Below are 26,528 nucleotides of genomic sequence, written 5' to 3' on the forward strand. Positions count from 1 at the left end.
GGGGAAAAGGGACTAGAAAGGGGGAGGTGATTTCTTTCATCACTTACCTAACCTGCCTGCCTGGAGTACCTACTACAGCAGAGATGAGGCAACCAAATATTACCCATGTGAGACTCAGGCTCCCCTGAACCACGGAGAGCAGGAAAGGGACAAGGCAGTTGAAGCCAGTAATCAATTCAGTTGAAGACACAGCCCAGGAAGGAGGGTGCATGCTCCTAGCAGTAGCTTCACACCTGCTTGTAGGGCAAGTAGATGAGAACCAAAGGAATGCAAAATGCAGGCAACTGAAAACATACATCTGAAAACCTTGGGTTTTTCTTTTTGGTTATTACAACCATTAAACAAGAACCAGAAGGCACAAGAAGGGAGCAGGTGAACAGTTAAGGGACACACAGGTTTTGTTCTACATTGTGAAGGTTTGGAGTTAAAGAGACTGAGTTTAAGTCATTTACTAATTGTGCTGCAGGTTACTAATTTTGGCAGGTTAGGTCTCTGAGCTTTCCTTTCCTTGTGAAATGAGAGTAATGATAAATCTCTATTACAAAGCTGTTGTAAAATTTATTATATTTGTTACCTTCTTAAAAACTGCTTTGAATGCTCCAAAGTGCCATGTAAATGCTAGTTGTTCCATGGAGTTTTACATTGGGATGCTGGGGTACCTTTCTAGCACATGCATTGCTAGCTCTGGGTCTTAGAGATATAGCAGCAGGTTAGGGGGACACTTCTTTTTCTGTTCTCTGAACTGATACTAAAGAGATATGCATCATGGTGCTGGAGAGCTGGTTTTACTCCTAACTAGCTTTGTGCTTCTAAAATTTCCCACTAAAGCAGACCTGAAGGGAACACATGTACTCAGGGCTCCCAAGAAATTTGTGATGTGCTCATAGTTTCTCTAAAATCTCAGTTTATTTTACAGTTTTATGTAAAGTTTGCAATTTAGCCTATAAAGTATTTATATTAAACTAGCCTTAGAAAGCATCACTACGAACAAAGCTAGTGGAAGTGATGGAATTCCAGTTGAGCTATTTCACATCCTGAAAGATGATGCTGTGAAAGTACTGCACTCAATATGCCAGCAAATTTGGAAAACTCAGCAGTGGCCACAGGACTAGAAAAGGTCAGTTTTCATTCCAATCCCAAAGAAAGGCAATGCCAAAGAATGCTCAAACTACCGCACAGTTGCACTCATCTCACACGCTAGTAAAGTGATGCTCAAAATTCTCCAAGCCAGGCTTCAGCAATACGTGAACCGTGAACTTTCAGATGTTCAAGCTGGTTTTTAGAAAAGGCAGAGGAACCAGAGATCAAATTGCCAACCTCTGCTGGACCATGGAAAAAGCAGGAGAGTTCCAGAAAAAAATCTATTTCTGTTTTATTGACTATGCCAAAGCCTTTGACTGTGTGGATCACAATAAACTGTGGACAATTCTGAAAGAGATGGGAATACCAGACCACCTGACCTGCCTCTTGAGAAACCTCAAGAAATCACAAGAGAAAATTAGAAAATATTCTGAACTTAAAATGAAAACAACATTAAATTTTGTGAGATGTAGCTAAAGCAGTGCTCTTTAGAGAGAAATCAGAGTTTCAAAAGTTGATATTAGAAAGCAAAAGGAAAGATCTAGAATCAGTGAACTGAACCACTTCTTGTAATAAAGATAAAGTTAGTGAAAAAGACTTTGTACAAACAGAAAATTAGAGGAAAAAATCAGTAAAACCAAAAGCCATTAACACTGTCAGCCAATCTGATAATCAAGAAACAAAGAACAAAAAAACAAAGACACAAATTACCAATATCAGGATTAAAAGATCAGTCATCATTACAAATCCTATAGCTATTAAAAAATTATAAGAGAATATCATAAACAACTTTATACCAGGATATCACCAAAATTAAGGCTATAAGAAGTAGAATCTGAATACCTTGACTTTTTTTTAAAAAAAGAAATTGAGTTTGTAATTAAAATTTTTTTCCAGATGGAAAACTCTGGGCATGATGGCTTCATGATGGTAAAATTTATTGGCCATTTATGGAAGAATTATGACCAGTCCTGTCTAAGTTCTTTCAGAAAACAGAGAAGGAGAGAACAGGTCCCAACTCATTTTATGAGGCCCTCCCTCATTACTTTCCTACCGAACCACACAAAGGAAAAGAAAGAAATTTACAGACCAGTGAAGTGAAGTCACTCAGTCGTGTCCGACTCTTTGCGACCCCATGGACTGTAGCCTACTACGCTCCTCTGTCCATGGGATTTTCCAGGCAAGAGTACTGGAGTAGGTTGCCATTTGTATCTCTCATGAAAATAGACATAAAAATTCTTTTTTAAATTAATTTTAATTGGAATATAGTTGCTTTACATTGTTGTGTTAATTTCTGCTGTACAGTAGTGAATCAGTTGTACGTATACATATATTCCCCTGTTTTGGATTTCCTTCTCATTTAGGTTGCCACAGAGCATTGAGTCGAGTTCCCTGTGCTATACAGTAGGTTCTCATTAGTTACCTATTTCATACATAGTGTATATGTGTCAATCCCAGTCTGCCAGTGCATCCCACACCACTTTCCCTGCTCGTTGTTCTCTATGTTTGTATCACTGCTTCTGCTTTGCAAATAATTTTATCTGTATCATTTGTCTAGATTGCACATATAAGCATTATACAATATTTGTTTTTCTCTTTCTGACTTACTTCACTCTGTATGACAGTCTCTAGGTCCATCCACATCTCTGTAAACAGCACAGTTTTATCCCTTTTTATGGGTGAGTGATATTCCATTGTATATATGTACTACATCTCCTTTATTCTTCTGTAGATGGGCATTTAGGTTCCTTCCATGTCCTGGCTACTGTAAACTGCAGTGAACATTGGGGTGAATGTATCTTTCTGAATTAAGATTTCTCCAGGTATATGCCCAGGAGTAGAATTGCTGGGTCATATGGTAATTCTATTTTTAGTGGTTTTAAGAATCTCCATACTGTTCTCCATAGTGGCTTTACCAATTTACATTCCCACCAACAGTGTAGGAGAGTTCCCTTTTCTGCCCACCTGCTCCAGCAGTTACTGGTTGTAGATTTTTTGATGATGGTCACTCTGACCAGTGTGAGGTGATACCTCATTGTAGTTTTGATTTGCATTTCTCTAATAATTAGTGATGCTGAGCATCTTTTCATGTGTTTGTTGGCCATCTGTATGTCTTCTTTGGAGAAAAGTCTATTTAAATCTTCTGTCCATATTTTTTATTGTGTTGTGTGGTTTATTTTTTTGTTTGTTTTTATTGAGCCGCATAAGCTGTTTGTATATTTTGGAGATTAATACATTGTCAGTTACTTCATTTGCAAATATTTTCTCCTGTTCCATGAGTCGTCTTTTTGTTTTGTTTATGACTTCCTTTGCTGTACAAAAGCTTTTAAGTTTCATTAAGTCCCAATTGTTTATTTTTGTTTTTATTTTCATTACTCTAGGAGGTGAGTCACAAAAGATCTTGTTATGTTATCTTGTTATGTATGTTTATATCTTTAATCCATTTTGAGCTTATTTTTGTGTATGGTATTAGGAAGTGTTCTTATCTCATTGATTTACATGTTACTGTTCAGTTTTCTGAGCACCACTTATTGAAGAGGCTGCCTTTTTTTCTCTCTGTTGTATTTTCTTTCCTCCTCTGTCATAGGGTAGGTGATCACAGATGCGTGGGTTTACCTCTGGGCTTTCTATTCTGTTCCATTGATCTATATTTCTGTTTTCATGCCAGTACCATACTGTCTTTATTACTGTAGGTTTGTAGTATAGTCTCAAGTCAGGGAACCTGATTGCTTCAGCTGTTTTTCTTTCTCAAGATCGCTCTGGCTGTTTGGGGTCTTTTGTGTTTTCATACAAATTGTAAAAAAAAAAAATTGTTCTAATTTTGTTACAAATTCCATTGGTAATTTGATAGGGAATTGCATTGAGTCTGTAGACTGCTTTGAGTAGTATCGTCATTTTCACAATACTGATTCTTCTAGTCCAAGAACATGGTATATCTCTCTACCTGTTTGTGTTGTTTTTGATTTCTTTCATCAGTGTCTTACAGTTTTCTAAGTACAAGTCTTTTGCCTCCTTAGGTAGGTTTGTTCCTAGGTACATATTTTATTATTTTTGTTGTAATGGTGAATCGGATTATTTCCTTAGTTTCTGTTTCTGATTTGTCATTGTTAGTGTATAGGATGCAAGAGTTTTCTGTAACTTAATTTTATATCCTGAAGCCTTACCAAATTCATTGATTAGCTCTCGTAGTTCTTTTGGCATCTCTAAGATTTTCTATGTGTAGTATCACAGGTACAAAAATTCTTAACAAAATTTTAGCAAATTTAGAAAAACAATATATATATAAAAAGGTAAGTTGGATATAGGAGGTAAACTACCTGTTACACAAGCTCCTGATGGATGTTTCATTCAGGAATCTTACTCTGAGTGCTGGGAAGAGGGACTTCTGCTTCTCTGAGTCAGGAGTCTATGGTTGTATTTCTTCTGTTCTTTGCTTTTCTGGTCTGAAATGCCAAGAGGCTGGGGAACTAGTGGGGGAGGAGGGGTTCCTGACTCTGACTTGAGCAACTCTGATGTAATAAATGTAATAAATTAAGAAGAGGTAGAAAAATACACAGAAGAACTGTACAAAAAAGATCATCATGACCCAGATAATCACGATGGTGTGATCACTCACCTAGAGCCAGGCATCCTGGAATGTAAAGTCAAGTGGGCCTTAGACAGCATCACTACGAACAAAGATAGTGGAGGTGATGGAATTCCAGTTGAGCTATTTCAAGTCCTGAAAGATGATGCTGTGAAAGTGCTGCACTCAATATGCCAGCAAATTTGGAAAACTCAGCAGTGGCCACAGGACTGGAAAAGGTCAGTTTTCATTCCAATCCCAAAGAAAGGCAACGCCAAAGAATGCTCAAACTACCGCACAATTACACTCATCTCACACGCTAGTAAAGTGATGCTCAAAATTCTCCAAGCCAGGCTTCAACAATACGTGAACCGTGAACTTCCAGATGTTCAAGCTGGCTTTAGAAAAGGCAGAGGAACCAGAGATCAAATTGCCAACATCCGCTGGATCATCGAAAAAGTAAGAGAGTTTCAGAAAAAACATCTATTTCTGCTTTATTGACTATGCCAAAGCCTTTGACTGTGAGGATCACAATAAACTGTGGAAAATTCTGAAAGAGATGGGCTTACCAGACCACCTGACCTGCCTCTTGAGAAACTTGTATGTAGGTCAGGAAGCGACAGTTAGAACTGGACATGGAACAACAGACTGGTTCCAAATAGGAAAAGGAGTACGTCAAGTCTGTATATTGTCACCCTGCTTATTTAACTTATATGCAGAGTACATCATGAGAAACGCTGGACTGGAAGAAGCACAAGCTGGAATCAAGATTGCCGGGAGAAATATCAATAACCTCAGATATGCAGATGACACCACCCTTATGGCAGAAAGTAAAGACGAACTAAAGAGCCTCTTGATGAAAGTGAAAGAGGAGAGTGAAAAAGTTGGCTTAAAGCTCAACATTCAGAAAACGAAGATCATGGCATTTGGTCCCATCACTTCATGCCAAATAGGTGGGGAAACAGTGGCTGACTTTATTTTTTTGGGCTCCAAAATCACTGCAGATGGTGACTGCAGCCATGAAATTAAGAGACTCTTACTCCTTGGAAGGAAAGTTATGACCAACCTAGATAGCATATTAAAAAGCAGAGATATTACTTTGCCAACAAAGGTCCATCTAGTCAAGGCTATGGTTTTTCCAGTGGTCATGTATGGATGTGAGAATTGGACTGTGAAGAAAGCAGGGTGCCAAAGAATTGATGCTTTTGAACTGTGGTGTTGGAGAAGACTCTGGAGAGTCCCTTGGACTGCAAGGAGATCCAACCAGTTCATCCTAAAGGCGATCAGTCCTGGGTGTTCATTGGAAGGACTGCTGTTGAAGCTGGAACTCCAATACTTTGGCCACCTGATGCAAAGAGCTGACTCATTGGAAAGACCCTAATGCTGGGAAAGATTGAGGGCAGGTGGAGAAGGGGACGACAGAGGATGAGATAGTCGGATGGCATCACCAACTCGATGGACATGGGTTTGGGTGGACTCCGGGATTTGGTGATGGACAGGGAGGCCTGGCGTGCTGAGGTTCATGGGGTTGCAAAGAGTGGGACACGACTGAGCGACTGAACTGAACTGAACTGATGTAATAATTCCTAAAGGAGCTTGAATACTGCCATCACTTATGCACCCCAATTAAATTGCATAACATTTTACTGAATTAAGAGACAGACTGTTCTACATGAGTTAGTCAGTAGTCAACAAACATTAAAGTTTTTTCATTTAAAAAGATAATGTAACTAAGGATTTAATCTGTTTTATAGAAGAATATAATTCATATTAACAGAATAAAAGAAATTCTCTGGTCATCTCAATGTTTGCAGAAAAAGTATTTGATAGATTTCAGTATTGATTAATGATTTAGAAAGTCTTAGCAAATTAGAATAATCGGGTGCTTCCTCAGTCTGGCAAAAGGCCTTTGTAAAATGCTTATAGGTTTTCAGTGATGAAAACTTGAACCCCTTCCCACAAATAATGGAAACAAGGCAAGAATGTCCACTCTGGCCACTTCTCTTCAACATTCTACTTGTAGGTTCTAGCCAGTACAGTAAGGCAAGAAGAAGAAATGATTTTGAAGAACTCTGTATTCACAAGTGCCATATGATCATGGTCAGAGAGAATCCTAAGAAGTTTACCAAAAACATTATTAGAATTAGTGATTGAATTCATCAGAGTCTCTGAATACAAGGTCAATGTATAAACATCAATTGTACTATAATGCTACAATGAACAATTGAAAAGTGAAATTTAAAAAACGCTCCCATTTATAGTAGCATCAAAGAACATGAAATATTTAGGAATACATTTAACAAAATACGTGTAAAATCTGTACATTAGAAACTATGAAACATGGTAAGAGAGAAATGAAAGAAGACTGAAGTAAATGAAAAGACGTAAGACATTCATGTGTCAGAAAATGTAATATTGTTATTGTATCACTTCTCCCCAAATTGATATATAGATTATAGATCTTAGCTATAATCCTAGTAGCTTTATTTTTTTATATATATAATGGCAGGGTGATTTAAAAATATTTATGGAGAGGCAAAGAGCAAAGTTGACTGAATCATACTTCCTGATTTCAAGACATACTATAAAAAAATCAAGACAGCATGATACTTGTGGGAGAACAGACATGCAGAATAGAAAATTCCATAAATAGACTTCAACATACATGGTTAGGGAACAGAAGTGGGGAGGGGCAGCAGTAAGAGTCCCATTTGTCATCTCATTATAAGAAGTATAGAATTTCAGAATAATCTTGGTCAGTTTTATTAGCAAATGTTATTTTAGGACAGATTTTATGAAGTGTTATTTTATGCCGCTAAATAAACCATAAGCTTAATTTTGCAATCTGGGTAGATGTGTATTTGTTTTACAGTTTAAGCCTCACTAACTAATTTAATAGACTAGCCAAAAGCAATTTCAAATACTTCCATATATTACCAATGATCAGTCCTTATTGTTTCTAAAATAAGATGAAAGTGAAGCAAAATGTTTGTATGACATTACTTAAATGTAATTATATTTAGTTTCTATAAAATAGCAGATTAAATGCCAGAACTTGTCCTCATTTATTTTTTAAATAGAGCTGCGTAAGTTACAGTGCTTTAATTCATGAGCAGTTAGATTGTTTTTGGAAATTTTTAAAAAGCCATTTTCTAAGCTAATTCACATTATGCTTTTAATTTTAAATAATAAAGGTTATTTCTAAATGATAGCTTCACTGTGTACCAAGTTAGCATTTGATAGTTTAAAATAAGAAATTAAACTTTGACTCTTTTAAGGGAGTATTTTAAATAGCTTTTAGTGTTTAAACGTGTACATATACATGCTTAGGCACATTTAATCATTAAAATTGCTTGTCAGGATAGTCAAGGAAATGTCCTCTGTAACAGTTTTCCTCAGATCTATTTCAGACTTATGCATGTGTTACTATATTTATCTTTATCTAATCAGCCCTTGCTGTTAGGTTTTGTTATTTTATTACAAGCAGCTGTGCAAAGCTTTTTCTTTTAAGAATTACATTCTTTTGTAGAGCTGCCATCATTCACACATTACACATTTGGGCAGCAAATTAAAGGCAAGTAAACTGCAGAACTAGATGAAATACGTAATGTCAATATAATTCATACCTTTGTGGAAAAGCTGCTCTTTTGGGACAATTAAATTGAAGATACTAAGATTTTCAGAAGTCATACAAAAGATATACTCATGATTTTATCACTCTTAGGTGTTTTCAACCATGAAGCTTACACTGCTTTAACTGTATTTACTATTCTGAGAGTTAATAGCATGCCAACATTTAATTAGTTTGCTCTGATACTGAGAAGTGTATACATATTAGTGTATACATTTAGTGAATTTAAAAGACTGTCAGAAGTCTAAATTCCAAACCTGTGATCCAAATAGGGACTTTTGGAATATAAAATCTCACTGCAACTTTTGTGTGACAGTTTGAAACATTTCAGTTTGCAGACTATGAACATCAGATTTAGTTGACCTTTGAGTTTATACTAGATTCCAGGTTCGTTTGTGGCATCCACAAGTGGGATAGGCATTATCCCGTTGTCTCATATTGCACCATCAAGCTTAACAGGTAAATTATTCCTGTATCATAGATAAGAAAACTGAATCTTAGGACCTTCTTCAGGGTTACATAACTAATTAAGGATATTACATCTAGTAGATGTATTGATGACCTCACTCCACCGTTTAGGATTGTTGTTAGTTAAGAGAAGTGGGCGCAGCGACGTCACGGAGCGCCGTGCATCAGGTCAAAGTTTAGCCCCACCTCTGCTTCCTCACTGTCTCCGCCTGCGCTGCCGCCACCTCTGCCGCTGCTTAGGGCCCGGTTCCGCTCCTCCTCCTCCTCCGCCTTCTTTCCTGAGCGCTGCCCGGCCGGCCGCCATGGCGAACGTGGCCGACACGAAACTGTACGACATCCTGGGCGTCCCGCCTGGAGCCAGCGAGAACGAGCTGAAGAAGGCATACAGAAAGTTAGCCAAAGAATACCATCCTGATAAGAATCCAAATGCTGGTGACAAATTCAAAGAAATAAGCTTTGCATATGAAGTACTATCAAATCCTGAGAAGCGCGAACTATATGACAGATGTGGAGAACAAGGTCTTCGGGAGGGTAGCGGTGGAGGTGGTGGCATGGATGATATTTTCTCTCACATCTTTGGTGGAGGATTATTTAGCTTTATGGGTAATCAGAGCAGAAGTCGAAATGGCAGAAGAAGAGGAGAAGACATGATGCATCCACTCAAAGTATCTTTAGAAGACCTGTATAATGGCAAGACAACCAAACTACAGCTTAGCAAGAATGTACTCTGTAGTGCATGCAGTGGCCAAGGTGGGAAGTCTGGAGCTGTTCAGAAGTGTAGTGCTTGTCGGGGTCGAGGTGTCCGCATCATGATCAGACAGCTGGCTCCAGGGATGGTGCAGCAGATGCAGTCTGTGTGTTCTGACTGTAATGGAGAAGGAGAGGTAATTAATGAAAAGGACCGCTGTAAAAAATGTGAAGGGAAGAAAGTGATTAAAGAAGTCAAGATTCTTGAAGTCCAGGTAGACAAAGGCATGAAACATGGGCAGAGAATTACGTTTACTGGGGAAGCAGACCAGGCCCCAGGAGTGGAACCAGGAGACATTGTTCTTTTGCTACAAGAAAAAGAGCATGAGGTGTTCCAGAGAGATGGGAATGATTTGCACATGACATATAAGATAGGACTTGTTGAAGCTCTTTGTGGGTTTCAGTTCACATTTAAGCACCTTGATGGACGTCAGATTGTGGTGAAATACCCCCCCTGGCAAAGTAATTGAACCAGGATGTGTTCGTGTAGTTCGAGGTGAAGGAATGCCACAATATCGTAATCCCTTTGAAAAAGGTGATCTTTACATAAAGTTTGATGTGCAGTTTCCTGAAAACAACTGGATCAACCCAGATAAACTTTCTGAATTAGAAGATCTTCTGCCATCTAGACCAGAAGTTCCAAATATTATTGGAGACACTGAGGAGGTAGAGCTTCAAGAATTTGATAGCACACGGGGCTCAGGAGGCGGCCAGAGGCGTGAAGCCTATAATGATAGCTCTGATGAAGAAAGCAGTAGCCATCATGGACCAGGAGTGCAATGCGCCCATCAGTAAACTCTGCAGACAACTTGCACAGGGGGATTTTCTCTCCACATTGGCCTGGTTTGTTTTCCGCAATCCAGCTGGAGGGTCTGGTCAACCCAGATGAACTGATGGACATCTGTTGGTCTATGTGTAACTTTTAAAATTGATATAGTATCTACAGAGTGTATAATTTAAACTAACCACAAAGCTTTACATCTTCATTTCGACTGTTTTATAGCAGAATAAAGCACTTGAAAGGAAACAAGACTCCCTTTCACACATGGGTTATAAGTTTCAGTCCTGATATTTGTGCTTGATTTTTATCAGTTTTGTGTAGATTTTATGTTTCATATTTTAAATTCAATTCCCACATTGTAAAGTTTGTGTACAGTTTGTCCTGAAGCTTTGTGTTTGGCTGCACCTGCATAAGCTGCTACAAATAGAATAAAGAATCTCATAGCCTGTGTCTATCATTTAGATGCATGGGAAAATGGGCTTTGCACACAATGGGTTTGGAGCTGACTGGGAACAATGGAAAAAATATCATTAGCTGAGCTGTGTTTGTAAAGTTTTGGGTGGGGTCCGGGTGTTTCTTTTTCTTTCTTTCTTTCTCCCCCGCCCCCACCTGTTTTTTTTTGGTTTTTTTTTTTTTTTTTACCATCTTGTGAAAGGTTTCTGGAACTGAATAATAAAAAGCGTTGGTGTAAATTAAAAAAAAAAGAGAAGTGCTCCATGTTCAGGAAATAATCTTTGCAGTGTAAACATACTGCATTGTTTACTGATATAGACAGGTCTTTACTTTTGTATTAACTGAAGAGATTATTGAACAACTTGCTATTTTAGATTAGCCATCTTTTAATTCATTTTTGTTTCTGCTGCCACTCTGTTGATTCAGATTTCCATGACCTGCCACCTGAGCTAATGCAGTATTTTGTAATTAGTCTCTTTTGGTATGTTTATGTCCATACAATGTTTAACAGGTTAATTTGATTCCAAAACTTTCAGTACCTACCTCATATTGCTTAATCAAAGGAAGCATGAACTCATCCTGGCGTGGAACTTGAATTTTGCTTCTCAGTTTTGCCCTTCCCATTTCATCTCTGTGACCCATGTAAACCTCACCTGTTGTTGAATGGACTTTGAGTTGAGCTACAGGTGGATGACCTCCCTCTTTGCTTGCCATCTCAGCACTGCCCTTCCTCTTGAAAGATTTTCCCTGTTGCCTGACCTAGCACTTGGTTTATACCTCTTAGTTTTAAAACCTAATAGTTTTATCCCCAAAGTTTTATTCTGATTGGCTGGTCAGAAGGAGGTTCTGAATGTTAAATCACATGCAGCCTGCATGGGGATAAGGAAATCACTTTAGTAAGCAGCTTCCAAAGCTGCCTGTTGCCTCAGTCTTCCTTGGCTCTCCAGCACCAAGATTTAGGATCACAGAAGTTACAAAGCTTGACAAGAATCTGGTTCAACTGAAGCAGAGAAAGGCCTGTTCTGGGTGAGGAGTCATACAGGGCCACCTCCATCCCATTAATAATCTCTCAGATTTCTCTTGCATTTTGGATCATACCCCCATAATTTATTTTCTGCTTTGACAGGTGTTCTGTGGAATGTCTTTATAAACTTAACAATACGGAGGAAGGTATTATTTACAGACTTAGGTTTTAGGAGATGTAAGTCATGATTTATGTATAAGTATAAATATCTGACATCAGATTATCTGATAAATCCAGAGAGTTGCAGTTTTTTTTACTTCACATTATGCCTTGTGGAGAGGCCTGACATGTGCATTCTATGGAACATGAGAATGGTGCCTGCCAATTCATTTTTCCAGATTTGTCTTGGAGAAGAAATCACTTGCATATAGTCTGAGGTTGAAATGTTCTTTCAGTACAGGCTTGCTTTTCATTCTGTATTTTTGAAGGTCTGTTGTAATCTTTGTAAACTTCATAATTTCAAACAATGAAAAGGAGTTTATATGCTGAATTATTTTCTAAAGAGTAATATTCCCTAGTGTACTTTTAAAAGTTATAAATCATACAGTAGATTTAAAGGGAAAGATTTTTTTTAAAGCCACTAGTAATAACAAATTGTATAGAAACAAAGTTTGTTCTTATTAAATATTCATCTACACCGTATGTGATTAGAGTTTCGTCCTGTAGTACGAATGTAAAAATTGTTTTGCTACCTCCATATTAAGGTGCATTTTACTGGCTTAAGGTGCATTTCTTTGCCTTTAAGGTTCTATGATACCTTTGTTCCAGTTTAGTCAAAACATGTATTACATCCACAGCCACTGGTATCTTACTCTTAGTAGTGTTGGCTTCAGGTGTTCTTTTGCTTTTTATTTCCAGTATGTGACCTCCTCAGTAACCCAGGTGTCCCCTATCTTTTGTACTCTCCTACAGTCAGAGCTGGAATTCAATGAGGACTGCTGCCCAGTCTTTGTGAGCCTCACAGAGACAGAAGAGATAGGAAAGTAGTGACACACGCCCCTGTCCCAGAGACACACTGCTCTGCTCAAGCCAGGGTTAAAGCACTGCTCTCAAAGAGTTGGCGTGGGAGTTGAATCAGTTTATAAAGTACTTAGAAAGGACCTGGCACATAATAAGCACTAGATAAATGCTTGCTGTTTTGTGCTTTTTCCCCCCAAGGCATTATTATTGCCATGTATGTAGCTGTTCCTTGATCATATGTAAAAGTTTTTTTAAATGACCCCCCCCTCCCGCCCCCACCAAGTAGAGAAAGAAGAAAAAAAAAAAGATTAGTAGACTGACTGATCTCATCAGCAGTGTTTGTGGCTCAGCTAGACTCAGAGAACTGTGTAAGAGTGGAGAGGACTTTGAAAGAACTGGAATAGTGACAATGTGTATAACCCCTTACCAATCACAGTCACATAATCTTGGCACTTAGTGGGGCAGTATGGATTAATTCTTTGCTCGAGCAGTATAAGAATTTATCAAAAGATTTGCTAAATGGAATGTACATGGGCTGTAGGAATATCGGGGACTAAAGTAGGTGGTTGAGGACGAGCAGGAGCACAGGGAAAGCTGACTCTCTCCCTGGCCTGCAGCCGACATTTGGCTCCCTTTTCATTTTTCTTTTACAGGCTGATTTATATCAATGGAAACCACAGCTTCTGACTTTTATAGTGAATACACGATCAGCCAGTGACAGACTTGTATTTTCCATTCTCCAGTGACTCCTCTCAGAACCCAGCTTCTTTGTAAGTAGTAAAGATCCAACATGAGTAAACCTATGAGTATTTAATTACACTCCAAAGAGCATGACACCTTGGCAGCATCTGCATTATAGAAGAACCTATGAGAGGAGAACGTTCTGTACTGGAGATGGAATTAGGAGAGAAGAGCTCGTTTTCGTGTCTCAGCTGAGTCCAGCACTTAGACATATGTTGGTGCACTGCAAACATTCTGAGACCCTTTCTGTTGCTGTGGGGCCTCGGAACACCCCCGCTACTACACGTAGTGGTACGAGCCAGGAGCTGATGTTTGATTCTGCAAATACTTACAGCAGCAAGCTCATTCGTCTTCCTCCCCTAATAGATGAGGAAACTAGAATTCACTAAAGTAAAATGTCATCCCTCTGGGGATTCTGAAACCCCCGGTACCCAAACCCCGGGACAGTGCCCTTTCTCTTAGGTCAGAGCAGACATGTTGATGGACTCACTCACTTCTCCAGCTACTGAAAAAAAATCAGTTTGTTTTCTAGTGATTTCTTCTTTCTGTTAGACACAGCATGCTTTTTACCCAGAGGGACACATTGATGTATACTGTTAGGAGTCCTCCAGGACTGAAATCTGTATCCCTTTTTGAGTTGTCAGAAGCCAAGAGCTCTTGGGTTGCACGTCAGCACATCTCAGTCCACAGTCAGTCCACATTCTGATAGGCTTGTCTTAGGAGCAACTGTTACTGCACTTTTGAGAAGAAAATCGGTGATTCATTTGATATTGGAAACTTGAAACTTTATCCTATTTAATGAGATTTAAGTTACAGAAACTGTTTTCTAGAGAGAAAAAAGTATAATATGCAGCTTTTTTTTTGTAGATTTTTAGTTAGTGATTTAGAATCACATACTCTGTAAGCATGAGTCAGGCATCCGGCAACTCCGGGGGGAAAGAGGCGACGGGAGATGGGGGGCAGGGTTTGTCTGGGGACACAACTGCCATCTGTGTGTGGAAAGTTCTCCTGTTGTTTTTGATCCTTACAGCAGATCTTTAAAGTTTAAAGATAAACTTTAAAACTTACGTTTGCTAGGGGATACAGTAGTCTTTATGTTTCTTTGTGGAATGGGTTAATATGATTGTGATATTGAAATAGTTTTACAGAGAAGTGAGGAAACCAGCACACCAAGACAGCCTGGGACAGACCCGTCCTGAGGAGGGTGGGGGCGCAATGAGGAGGCTGGCTTCTGAAGGCTGCCCTGTACCACTACGTGGTGGGGTGGCCATGCACTGCCAACCTGCTCAGGGACACAGTGGTTTTATTCCCTCATTTTTTAAAAGAAGATGTTAGTGGAGACTACAACTTCCAAGGAACCCTGGATTTTCTTAAATTTAAATAACTTTCTTACTTAAAATTAAGAAAAGCAGTGGTTGATAAGCATATTTTAAACATGGTCATTAAGTATATTTTATCTGTCACATTCATAATCATGAGCAAAGATATATGATATTTGAGCATTAAGTATATATTACATTGCTGATTTTATGTTACTGCTATGGGAAAAAAAAATCTACTGAGCAAACAACTTTTGTGTAATGCACTGAAAGAACAGCCGCAGGGGTGAGGCAACAGGAAAAGGGGGATTGGCATGATGGTTTGTGAGATGTCGTTTCCTTAGTTGTGTCACAGAGCCACTGTGGCTTTAGTTTTCCCAGAGCCCCTAGAGCTCTTGCAGAACTCTAGGACTGTGTTCAGAAGCATTGCATTCTTTACTTGTTTCTGTTTTTCTCTCTTTCGTCATTTACATGGAGCTCTCCACTACAGACAAAGAGCTTTGTTACATTATTGACCGTGAGCAAAACAAAACCTGCCATGCTAGCCTACTAATTATGGCATGTGTGTACAAGTGTATAGCTAATGTGATATACACTTAATGTGAAGCAGTGAAAACAATAGCTAGTATTGTGTAAGTGTGAAGCAGTAAGAATGTAAGGCTTAGTAGGCAACTCTTAAAATTCTGTGTCTTAACCCGTAGTCATGACAGTGTGTTGGGCTGTGTGTCCACTACCTCTGCAGCCATTCCCAGGTCCCACAGGTGTCCTTTGTATTACAGCTTTTCACTAGGGTGTCCTTTGTCAAAACTCCAACATTGTTAAGAATTTACGCTTCTAGTTTTTCTTTCTTCTATTACTATAGAAGTATATCACTATACTTCACATTTTTAGAGAAGAGGTATATATTTTATTTTAAGGCATTCTCAGTAGATCCCTTAGAGACAAAAATAATAAACAATATCAACTTAAACCTTTAAAAATAAAGCTTGGTATAAAAGTAGTTCATGGGGGAAATAATGGTTTTTCAACTATTGGTTGTTCGTATTGGGGCTTCCCTGGGAGCTCAGTTGGTAAAGAATCTGCCCGCAATGCAGGAGACCCCGGTTCAATTCCTGGGTTGGGAAGATCCACTGGAAAAGGGATAGGCTACCCACTCCAGTCTCTGCTTTTTAATATGCTGTCTAGGTTGGTCATAACTTTCCTTCCAAGGTCAGATAAGTCACTCAGTCGTGTCTGACTCTTTGTGACCCCATGAATCGCAGCACGCCAGGCCTCCCTGTCCATCACCAATTCCTGGAGTTCACTGAGACTCACGTCCATCGAGTCAGTGATGCCATCCAGCCATCTCATCCTCTGTCGTCCCCTCCTCCTCCTGCCCTCAATCCATCCCAGCATCAGAGTCTTTTTCAATGAGTCAACTCTTCGCATGAGGTGGCCAAAGTACTGGAGTTTCAGCTTCAGCATCATTCCTTCTAAAGAAATCCCAGGGCTGATCTCCTTCAGAATGGACTGGTTGGATCTCCTTGCAGTCCAAGGGACTCTCAAGAGTCTTCTCCAACACCACAGTTCAAAAGCATCAATTCTTTGGCGCTCAGCCTTCTTCACAGTCCAACTCTCACATCCATACATGACCACTGGAAAAACCATAGCCTTGACTAGACGAACCTTTGTTGGCAAAGTAATATCTCTGCTTTTTATATGCTATCTAGGTTGGTCATAACTTTCCTTCCAAGGAGTAAGAGTCTCTTAATTTCATGGCTGCAGTCACCATTTGTAGTGATTTTGGAGCCCAGAAAAATAAAAGTCAGCCACTGTTTCCACTGTTTCCCCATCTATTTCCCATGAAGTGATGGGACTGGATGCCCTGATCTTCATTTTCTGAATGTTGAGCTTTAAGCCAACTTTTTCACTCTCCTCTTTCACTTTCATCAAGAGGCTTTTGAGTTCCTCTTCACTTTCTGCCATAAGGGTGGTGTCATCTGCATATCTGAGGTTATTGATATTTCTCCCAGCAATCTTGATTCCAGTTTGTGTTTCTTCCAGCCCAGCGTTTCTCATGATGTACTCTGCATATAAGTTAAATAAGCAGGGTGACAGTATACAGCCTTGACGAACTCCTTTTCCTATTTGGAACCAGTCTGTTGTCCATGTCCAGTTCTAACTGTTGCTTCCTGACCTGCATGCAGATTTCTCAAGAGGCAGATCAGGTGGTCTGGTATTCCCATCTCTTTTAGAATTTTCCACAGTTTATTGTGATCCACACAGTCAAAGGCTTTGGCATAGTCAATAAAGCAGAAATAGATGTTTTTCTGGAACTCTCTTGCTTTTTCAATGATCCAGCGGATGTTGGCAGTTTGATCTCTGGTTCCTCTGCCTTTTCTAAAACCAGCTTGAACATCAGGAAGCTCACGGTTCACCTATTGCTGAAGCCTGGCTTGGAGAATTTTGAGCATTACTTTACCAGTGTGTGAGATGAGTGCAATTGTGCGGTAGTTTGAGCATTCTTTGGCATTGCCTTTCTTTGGGATTGGAATGAAAACGGACCTTTTCCAGTCCTGTGGCCACTGCTGAGTTTTCCAAATTTGCTGGCATATTGAGTGCAGCACTTTCACAGCATCATCTTCCAGGATTTGAAATAGCTCAACTGGAATTCCATCACCTCCACTATCTTTGTTCGTAGTGATGCTGTCTAAGGCCCACTTGACTCCACATTCCAGGAAGTCTGGCTCTAGGTGAGTGATCACACCATCGTGATTATCTGGGTTGTGAAGATCTTTTTGTACAGAATGTGGTCCACTGGAGAAGGGAATGGCAAACCACTTCAGTATTCTTGCCTTGAGAACCCCATGAACAGTATGACAAGGCAAAATGATAGGATACTGAAAGAGGAACTCCCCAGGTCAGTAGGTGCCCAATATGCTACTGGAGATCAGTGGAGAAATAACTCCAGAAAGAATGAAGGGATGGAGCCAAAGCAAAAAGAATACCCAGCTGTGTATGTGACTGGTGATAGAAGCAAGGTCCGATGCTGTAAAGAGCAATATTACATAGGAACCTGGAATGTCAGGTCCATGAATCAAGGCAAATTGGAAGTGGTCAAACAAGAGATGGCAAGAGTGAATGTCGACATTCTAGGAATCAGCGACCTGAAATGGACTGGAATGGGTGAATTTAACTCAGATGACCATTATATCTACTACTGCAGGCAGGAAACCCTCAGAAGAAATGGTGTGGCCATCATGATCAACAAAAGAGTCCAAAATGCAGTACTTGGATGCAGTCTCAAAAACGACAGAATGATCTCTGCTCGTTTCCAAGGCAAACCATTCAACATCACAGTAATCCAAGTCTATGCCCCAACCAGTAACGCTGAAGAAGCTGAAGTTGAACGGTTCTGTGAAGACCTACAAGACCTTTTAGAACTAACACTAAAAAAGATGTCCTTTTCATTATAGGGGACTGGAATGCAAAAGTAGGAAGTCAAGAAACACCTGGAGTAACAGGTAAATTTGGCCTTGGAATACGGAATGAAGCCGGGCAAAGACTAATAGAGTTTTGCCAAGAAAATGCACTGGTCATAACAAACACCCTCTTCCAACAACACAAGAGAAGACTCTACACATGGACATCACCAGATGTTCAACACTGGAATCAGATTGATTATATTCTTTGCAGCCAAAGATGGAGAAGGTCTATACAGTCAGCAAAAACAAGACCAGGAGCTAACTGTGGCTCAGACCATGAACTCCTTATTGCCAAATTCAGACTTAAATTGAAGAAAGTAGGGAAAACCACTAATCCATTCTGGTATGACCTAAATCAAATCCCTTATGATTATACCGTGGAAGTGAGAAATAGATTTAAGGGCCTAGATCTGATAGAGTGCCTGATGAACTATGGAATGAGGTTTGTGACATTGTACAGGAGACAGGGATCAAGACCACCCCCATGGAAAAGAAATGCAAAAAAGCAAAATGGCTGTCTGGGGAGGCCTTACAAATAGCTGTGAAAAGAAGAGAAGTGAAAAGCAAAGGAGAAAAGGAAAGATACAAATATCTGAATGCAGAGTTCCAAAGAATAGCAAGAAGAGATAAGAAAGCCTTCTTCAGCGATCACTGCAAAGAAATAGAGGAAAACAACAGAATGGGAAAGACTAGGGATCTCTTCAAGAAAATCAGAGATACCAAAGGAACATTTCATGCAAAGATGGGCTCAATAAGGACAGAAATGGTATGGACCTAACAGAAGCAGAAGATACTAAGAAGAGATGTCAAGAATACACAGAAGAACTGTACAAAAAAAAAAAAAAGATCTTCCAAGGAGTAAGCGTCTTTTAATATCATGGCTGCAATCACCATCTGCAGTGATTTTGGAGCCCAGAAAAATAAGGTCTGACATTGTTTCCACTGTTTCCCCATCTATTCCCATGAAGTGATGGGACCGGATGCCATGATCGGAATGTTGAGCTTTAGGCCAACTTTTGCACTTTCCTCTTTCACTTTCATCAGGAGGCTTTTTAGTTCCTCTTCACTTCCTGCCATAAGGGTGGTGTCATCTGCATATCTGAAGTTATTGATATTTCTCCCAGCAGTCTTGATTCCAGCTTGTGCTTCTTCCAGCCCAGCATTTCTCATGATGTACTCTGCATATAAGTTAAATAAGCAGGGTAACAATATACAGTCTTGACATACTCCTTTTCCTATTTGGAAGCAGTCTGTTGTTCCATGTCCAGTTCTAACTGTTGATTCCTGACCTGCATATAGGTTTCTCAAGAGGCAGGTCAGGTGGTCTGGTATTCCCATCTCTTTCAGAATTTTCCACAGTTTATTGTGATCCACACAGTCAAAGACTTTGGCATAGTTATGGATGTGAGTGGTGGACTGTGAAGAAAGCTGAGTGCCGAAGAATTGATGCTTTTGAACTGTGGTGTTGGAGAAGACTCTTGAGAGTCCCTTGGACTGCAAGGAGATCCAACCACTCCATCCTAAAGGAGATGAGTCCTGGGTGTTCATTGGAAGGACTGATGCTGAAGCTGAAACTCCAATACTTTGGCCACCTCATGCAAAGAGTTGACTCACTGGAAAAGACTCTGATGCTGGGAGGGGTTGGGGGCAGGAGGAGAAGGGGACGACAGAGGATAAGATGGCTGGGTGGCATCACCGACTCGATGGATATGAGTTTGGGTAAACTCTGAGAGTTGGTGATGGACAGGGATGCCTGGTGTGCTGCGATTCATGGGGTTGCAAAGAGTCGGACATGACTGAGCAACTGAGCTGAACTGAACTGAACCCACTCCAGTATTCTTGGGCTTCCCTGGTGGCTCAGCTGGTAAAGAACCCTCCTGCAATGTGGGAGACCTGGGTTCAGTCTCTGAGTTGGGAAGATCCCCTGGAGAAGGGAAAGGCTACCCACTCCAGTATTCAGGCCTGAAGAATTCCATGGACCGTATATTCCGAGGGGTCGCAAAGAGTCGGACACGACTGAGCAACTTTCATGCAAACAATCAGTGTCAATCCATACTTCTTGACATATATAAAAATGAACTCAAAATGGATCATTGGCCAAAATATGAAAACTGAAAATATAAAACTTAAGCAGCAAAGTTAGGAAAACAAGCTTTGTACTCTTAGGCTAGAAATTTAAGATTTCTTAAGTAAGATACCAAAGGCACAATCCACCTGAGAAAAAAAAGGAAATACTAGACTTGATCAAAATGAAGAGTATCAGTTGTCAAAAGACACTGTTGATAGTTTAAGTCCCATACTGGGAGAAAATACGTGTAGATCTTATGTCTCATAAAGGACCTGTATCTCAAATATGTAAAGAACTCTGAAAACTCAAGAGTGGGAAAACAAAACACTCTAAGTAAAACAGTCAAGTTATTTGAGAAAGCTCTTCACCACAGATATGTGAATGACAAATAAACACATAAAAGGGTGTTCAAAGTCATAAGGAAAGTGCAAATTAAACCACAATGGGACACCGTTAATGCCTAGTAGAACAGCTAAAATTAAAAAAATCTGACTATACCAAGTGTTGACAAGGTTGTAGAATATCTGGGACTTTGATACACCACACATAGGAATGTAAAATGGTACAACTGATTTAGAAAATGGGCATTTTCTTAAAAAACGAAGTTTGCACACACATACACACACATATATATATAAAGCAGTTATTATTAAAAACAGATGTCTTCCTGTCCACCCCCATTGTGTGCTACTGTAATCCATTCAGACTGTGTGTTATGATAAACATTTGGCTGTTTTTGTTCTTTTGTAATTACCTATAATGTCACAGTGAAAAACCGCATGTGTATGTCATACATGCCATTTCACATTTTTACTAGACTGTCTTTGAGTAAAATCCTGGAAATGAGGTAGTAGCTGGGGCTAGGGGAAGCTACTCATAGGTGGCAAACTTTCCTGTCACGGGGGTGTAACAGTTTGCAGGCCAGCAGCCTCCCTAACAGAACTGTCGATCTTTGGGGTATTTGCCAAGCAAGCAGATGAGGAAGGGTATTTTGAAGCTATACAACTTGCATTTCTCTTTATAAGCAGAGTTCGTAGTTTTCACATGTTTTAAGGGCCTGTGAGGAGGAAGAACACTTTTCCTCTACCCTCTAGGTTCTCTGGTTAGGGTGCTAGGAATTAACAAAAGACAGATTAGTCAGAGAGAAACAGTTTGTTAACATGCGCAGCACACATACATGTAGGAGAAACTCAGCTGTGAGTAACTCAGAGAGGCAGCTTGCATTTGAGAACGTGTACTGTCTTAGGCTAAAAAAAGGAAAAGGGGCTGGGGGTTCCTGGTGGGGAGTAGGGTGGGTTATGGAACATGACTAGGAAATACATGGTAAACAGAGGATGTTTAGTAAGATTTATAACATTTTTTTAAGTAATTAATTTTTGGCTATACTGGGTTTTCACTGATGCACCTGGACTTTCTTTAGTTGCCGTGATGGGGGCTACTCTGTAGTTGCGGTATGCAAGCTTCTCGTTGCAGTGGCTTCTCTCATGCAGCACAGGCTCTGGAGCTCCTGGGCTTTAGTAGTTGCGTAGCATGGGCTACAGAGCACACGCTCAGTAGTTGTGGTGCATGGGCTTAGTTGCCCCCTGGCACTTGCCCAGACCACAGATGAAACCCACGTCCCCTGCATTGGCAGGCGGATTCTTAACCACTAGGCCCCAAGGAAGTCCCATAATGCAAGAAGTCTGTGCGTTCTCCACCTATAGAAAAGAAAAGAAAGAAAGTGAAGTTGCTCAGCCGTATCTGACTCTTTGCGACCCCATGGACTGTAGCCTACTAGGCTCCTCTGTCCATGGAATTTTCCAGGCAAGAGTACTGGAGTGGGTTGCCACCTTATAAGAGTTGTTAAAAGTTGTCTTCCTTTTCCTGGTACTGGAGTGGGAGACATCTTTACAAATGGAAATTTCCTTTATAAATATATGTTTCCTTTTAGGTCTTTTCTTATGTCTGCTGTTCCTCAGTTACCTTCAGCTCAAAGTAATCCTTATTTTAAAGAGATATTTTATTGGAGCATATTCTAGCCTCCTTCAGGTCAATTGAATTTTTAATTGTCTAACTCTTGCCTTTTTCTCTTATTAAATTATCAGTCTCAATTTTTAGTATTGTTACTTATTAAGAATTAATTCTTTAGCTGTGATATTTTTCCAACTGCAAAATTTTTTCCTATTTTATATATCTTTTAATTTTCCTTAGAATTTTTCTCTCTTTTTTTATGTAGTTCTTTTCTTAATGCCTTAATGTTTTTTATTACCTATAGATTTTAAGATATAGCCCCCAAATTATTAATAATTCACTCTAGTGTTTTTTTTTTTTTTTTTTAAACCCTTAGAGAAGCCCTGCATTTTTTACTTTTAGATCTCAATCTGTTTGGAATTTAATCTGACACATATTGAGAGAAATAAATACAACTTTCTGTTTTTTCTCATGTTTTTGCCTTCGTTTTTGAAGAGTAAGTTCATGGGGTGTAGGCTTCTAGGTTGGCATTTGTTTTCCTTCAGCCCTGTGAAGATATCCCACTCTCTTTTGGCTTTTGTCATACCAAAGAACTTGGCTCTAGTCTAGCTTTTGTTCCTTTGAACATAATCTGTCTCTCTCTTTTTTTTTTTTTTTGCCTAGTTGTTGTAACAGTTTTTTTTTCTTGTCTGGCTTCCTGGAACTCCATTTTATTCATTTAGGTAGATTTTTCTTTTATTTGTCTTGCTCCTAATTCACTGGCACTCTGAATATATGAATCCATATCCTTCAGTGTTTTGGAAATACCCAGCCATATCTCTTGAAATATTGTCTCTGCCTGTTCCTTCTTTCCTTTCTTCTTATCCTCTGATCAAATTTATGTTAGACCTAATCACTGTTTTTTCCTTCTCTTTGTGTAGTATTTTGGATAATTCTTCAGATCCATTTTCCAGTTTATTTATACTTTGGTTTTGCTATGTTCAGTCAGTCTGCTGCCAAATGTATGTCAAGTTTTTCATTTTGGTTACTAAGTTTTCCCTTTCTAGAAATGCTGTTTGGTTCATTTTTAAATCTGCGATGTCACTTTTTCTAGTTTTCTGTTCCCTGAGAATATATTCAAGTTTGTCATTTGTTTACATATGGTAAATGTAGTTGCTTTAAAATATGTATCTGGTCATTCCGTTTCTGAAGTGTGCATGGGTCTTTTTACTCCCTTGGTCTCTGTTGACTCTTGTTCTTATCTTTGTGTGTGTGTGTGTGTGTCTGAATATTTTTGGCTGCTTGCTGGCCATTCCCCATGAAAAATTACTCATAGACTCTCTAGTGGGGGTTGACTGTGTGTCTCTCACCCCCTCCCCCCACCCCAGAGATTTGCATCTGTTCTGCCATTTGTCCCAGAGCAGTGACAGTTGGATCCCTTAGATCACATTCAGGGGCCACAAGTATCCAGGTTCTGTGATACAGAACTCCACGGTGGCAGGGAGCTTCTCTCTCTTTTCCCCCTCCCTCTCTCGTTCTATTCAGCACGAAAGCAGCCTTTTATGCTTATGAGGATGGAGATCTGGTTTACCTTCCCCTTAAGAGACCCCTCTGAAGTCCCACCTGTGTAGTGGGTGGGTCTCCTCTGGCCTCCTTGTTCATGCTCTGAGCCCTGACTTCTCTTCTGTACCCCTGTGGCCCTAGAACCTTGGAACAAGAGCCTGAACTACAGGGGTGCCTGTGTTCTACTCACTTCTGTGATTTTGATTCCCGTTGTTCATCTCTGAAATGGCCTGGAAGGTCATTGCTGTTCTTTTGGATGTCTAGTGCTATCTATCTTTTTTTTTTTAACTTGAAACCTAACTTTCTGCATGTTTGTTTACAGAGGGAACAATAGTCTGATCCAAATAGCCTAGTTCTTAGAGCTGTAGTCAACCTGTTATATATTTTTAAATTTTTTAAATTAAATTTATAAATTTTAGAAGCATGTTACCATGCTTTCTTATGCATGTCAGTTGTTCAGAAGTTTTATATGGTTTTTGTAACTATCTTGTTTATTATGCTTACCTGTCATTTAGTATGTATATATCTTTATGTTTTTAATGTTGAAATGTAGATACTTTGGAGATTATTTTTGTTTGGTATCTGATCTTTGTTACTTTGTATGCAAAAAACACAGTTAAGATTTACTCTGTGACCTAGCATATAGCTTGTTTTCGTACATGTTGCTTGTATGTTGAAAAGTAATAAACAGGGTGCAGAGTTCTTTAGGTGAAACTTGTTACTTGTATTTTATCCAATCATGTATATTGGGGAGCTGGGGAGACTTTCTATAAAGGACCAGACAGTAAAGTCATCAGGCCTTAAGGCCTTTCGGTCTCTGTCCTGGCTGCTCATGGTGGCTGGGTCCCAGTAAGACTCAGTGTTCAGAGCAGACAGCAGTGCAGATCAGGCCTCTGTCTGTGTCTAACCAGTGTTTTGTCTTCTTCATCTATTGTGTTCTGATAGGACGGATCAAAACTTCCCTTGCTTACTGTGGATTTACTCTATTCTCAGTCCATGTTTCAGAGAAATTAAATACAGTTGTGCCTCTCTTTATGTCTAGTGATTGTTCCCCCAAGAGATTTTGTCTGTGTGCCAGCTGTCTTTTGCCACAATAATGCCGTGTAACAATCGGAAAGTAAGTGGCTCGAAACAATAACCATTTATTTAGGTCCTGTGCCCATGTGTGAGTGATTTAGGCTAGGTGCCTTGGGCAGGTCTGCTCCTGCAGGGGCCTCCCACATGCCTGGTAGCTGGCCCACTTGGTCCAGGAGAGACCCCCTGGGTTACCTAGGGTGACTAAGTCTTTCCCCTCCATCCTTCATCTTCTGTCCTCCACAGGCTGACTGGTTCCAGCATGTTCTGAGTGTAGGTGGAGACCTGCAGGTGCTGGTGAATGAAGCCCTTGCTTTCTGCACCACTGGCCAGTGTAGGTCACGGGACTGCCCCTGGCTGGGGTGGGTGGCCAACGGGGTAGGTGGGGAAGGTGTGGCACTTGAATTCAGAACCTCAAGACAGCAGCCAAAGTTATTTTACTTTACTTCTTTTTCTTGGACACCCCTTATCAAACATTTCTTTTACATCATTCTTGGTTTCTTGTCTGTTTGTTTTACCATTCTTGGTTTTAATCCAAAATTAATTGTTGTACTTCTTTGTTTTGAAGGAGAGCCTTTCAGAAAAACTTAATTTTTTAAAAAAAGCAGCTTTTTTTTAGCCATCATTTTCCTTTCCCTGAAACAGGTGCTTTTTTTAAACCTGAGGTATCTCATATGTCTTGTTATCATGACAATAGTGTATTAAAAATAAAAAAAATAAAATACATGAATTTAGTTTTTAGTAAGTTAGCTTACTTAAAGGAAAATCTATGATTACTATCATAATCATTCTTGAAAAAATCATTACTAGCAAGAATCATCCTTGAAATAATGGTTTGTGCCATTGTTTTAAGTGTTTGTCAGGTTTCTTGTAACTGAAAGACTGTGTTTTTATGAATGTTTTATCTGTGGAAACAAAGGGAGTGTGCTTACGGTCAAAGAAGACACGGTAGGCAGGAGGGGGTCGATAATACAGAGAGAATAATAGTATCGTGACCCCCTGTCTCTGATCTGAAGGAAATAGAGGGATTCTTTTAGACTGGAGAAGGAATACTTCTTCCTTCTAAGACCAGTGATGTCAGTGGATGAGAAAAGGGACAGGAGATGGAGAAGTTGGGGGGTGAGGTATTGCATGCATGCGTGTGTGTGTGACCAAGAGGGAGAGGAGATCCTTTGGAGTACCACTCCATACATCCTCATGATTTCTTGCAGACTGTTGTACTGTCAAGCAGCAGAATCCCAAGAAGGTAAAAGGGTGGCTTAGCCCATGGTTGAGAGTTGCCAGTTTGGTGCAATGAAAGATTAAGGGAATGGCAAGATTAAGGAGAAGAAGTAAAATTAAGGATCCTGACAAGAATGTGTCTGAAGTCTTCTGGTAGGCTGCAGAGAAGGGAAGAGCAGTGTGAGGAGGCTGAAGAATTGGGGAGGGCAGAGGAGGATTTAGGAGACTGAGATCCTGGTTTAAGTGAGGACTTGAGTGTCTTTATGTAAAAAGTCTGAGGAAGGCGGTTGGTGGCATGGTTCAGCTACTTATGAATGACTTTAAGGTTCCCACACTTTTTCCAGCTTTCTGTTTTGACATTCTGATCATATGGCTTTTGATCCATAGCCTCGTTGTCTTGTATTCTGTTAGGAACAGTGTTTTTCTTTGTTAAATAGTGT

At 39.7% G+C, this 26,528-nt stretch overlaps 1 protein-coding gene and 1 pseudogene across 5 annotated transcripts in view; both read left to right on the forward strand.

Annotated features, from left to right (window-relative positions):
* The window catches only part of AUH (AU RNA binding methylglutaconyl-CoA hydratase), a 183,412-nt gene that overhangs the window by 127,642 nt on the left and 29,242 nt on the right, over positions 1-26,528 (forward strand). The window lies entirely within an intron of this gene.
* On the forward strand, positions 7,951-10,722 carry LOC109563277 (dnaJ homolog subfamily A member 2 pseudogene; annotated as a pseudogene).

This window comes from Bos indicus, chromosome 8, assembly GCF_029378745.1.
Source record: "Bos indicus isolate NIAB-ARS_2022 breed Sahiwal x Tharparkar chromosome 8, NIAB-ARS_B.indTharparkar_mat_pri_1.0, whole genome shotgun sequence".
Classification (NCBI taxonomy): Eukaryota; Metazoa; Chordata; class Mammalia; order Artiodactyla; family Bovidae; genus Bos; species Bos indicus.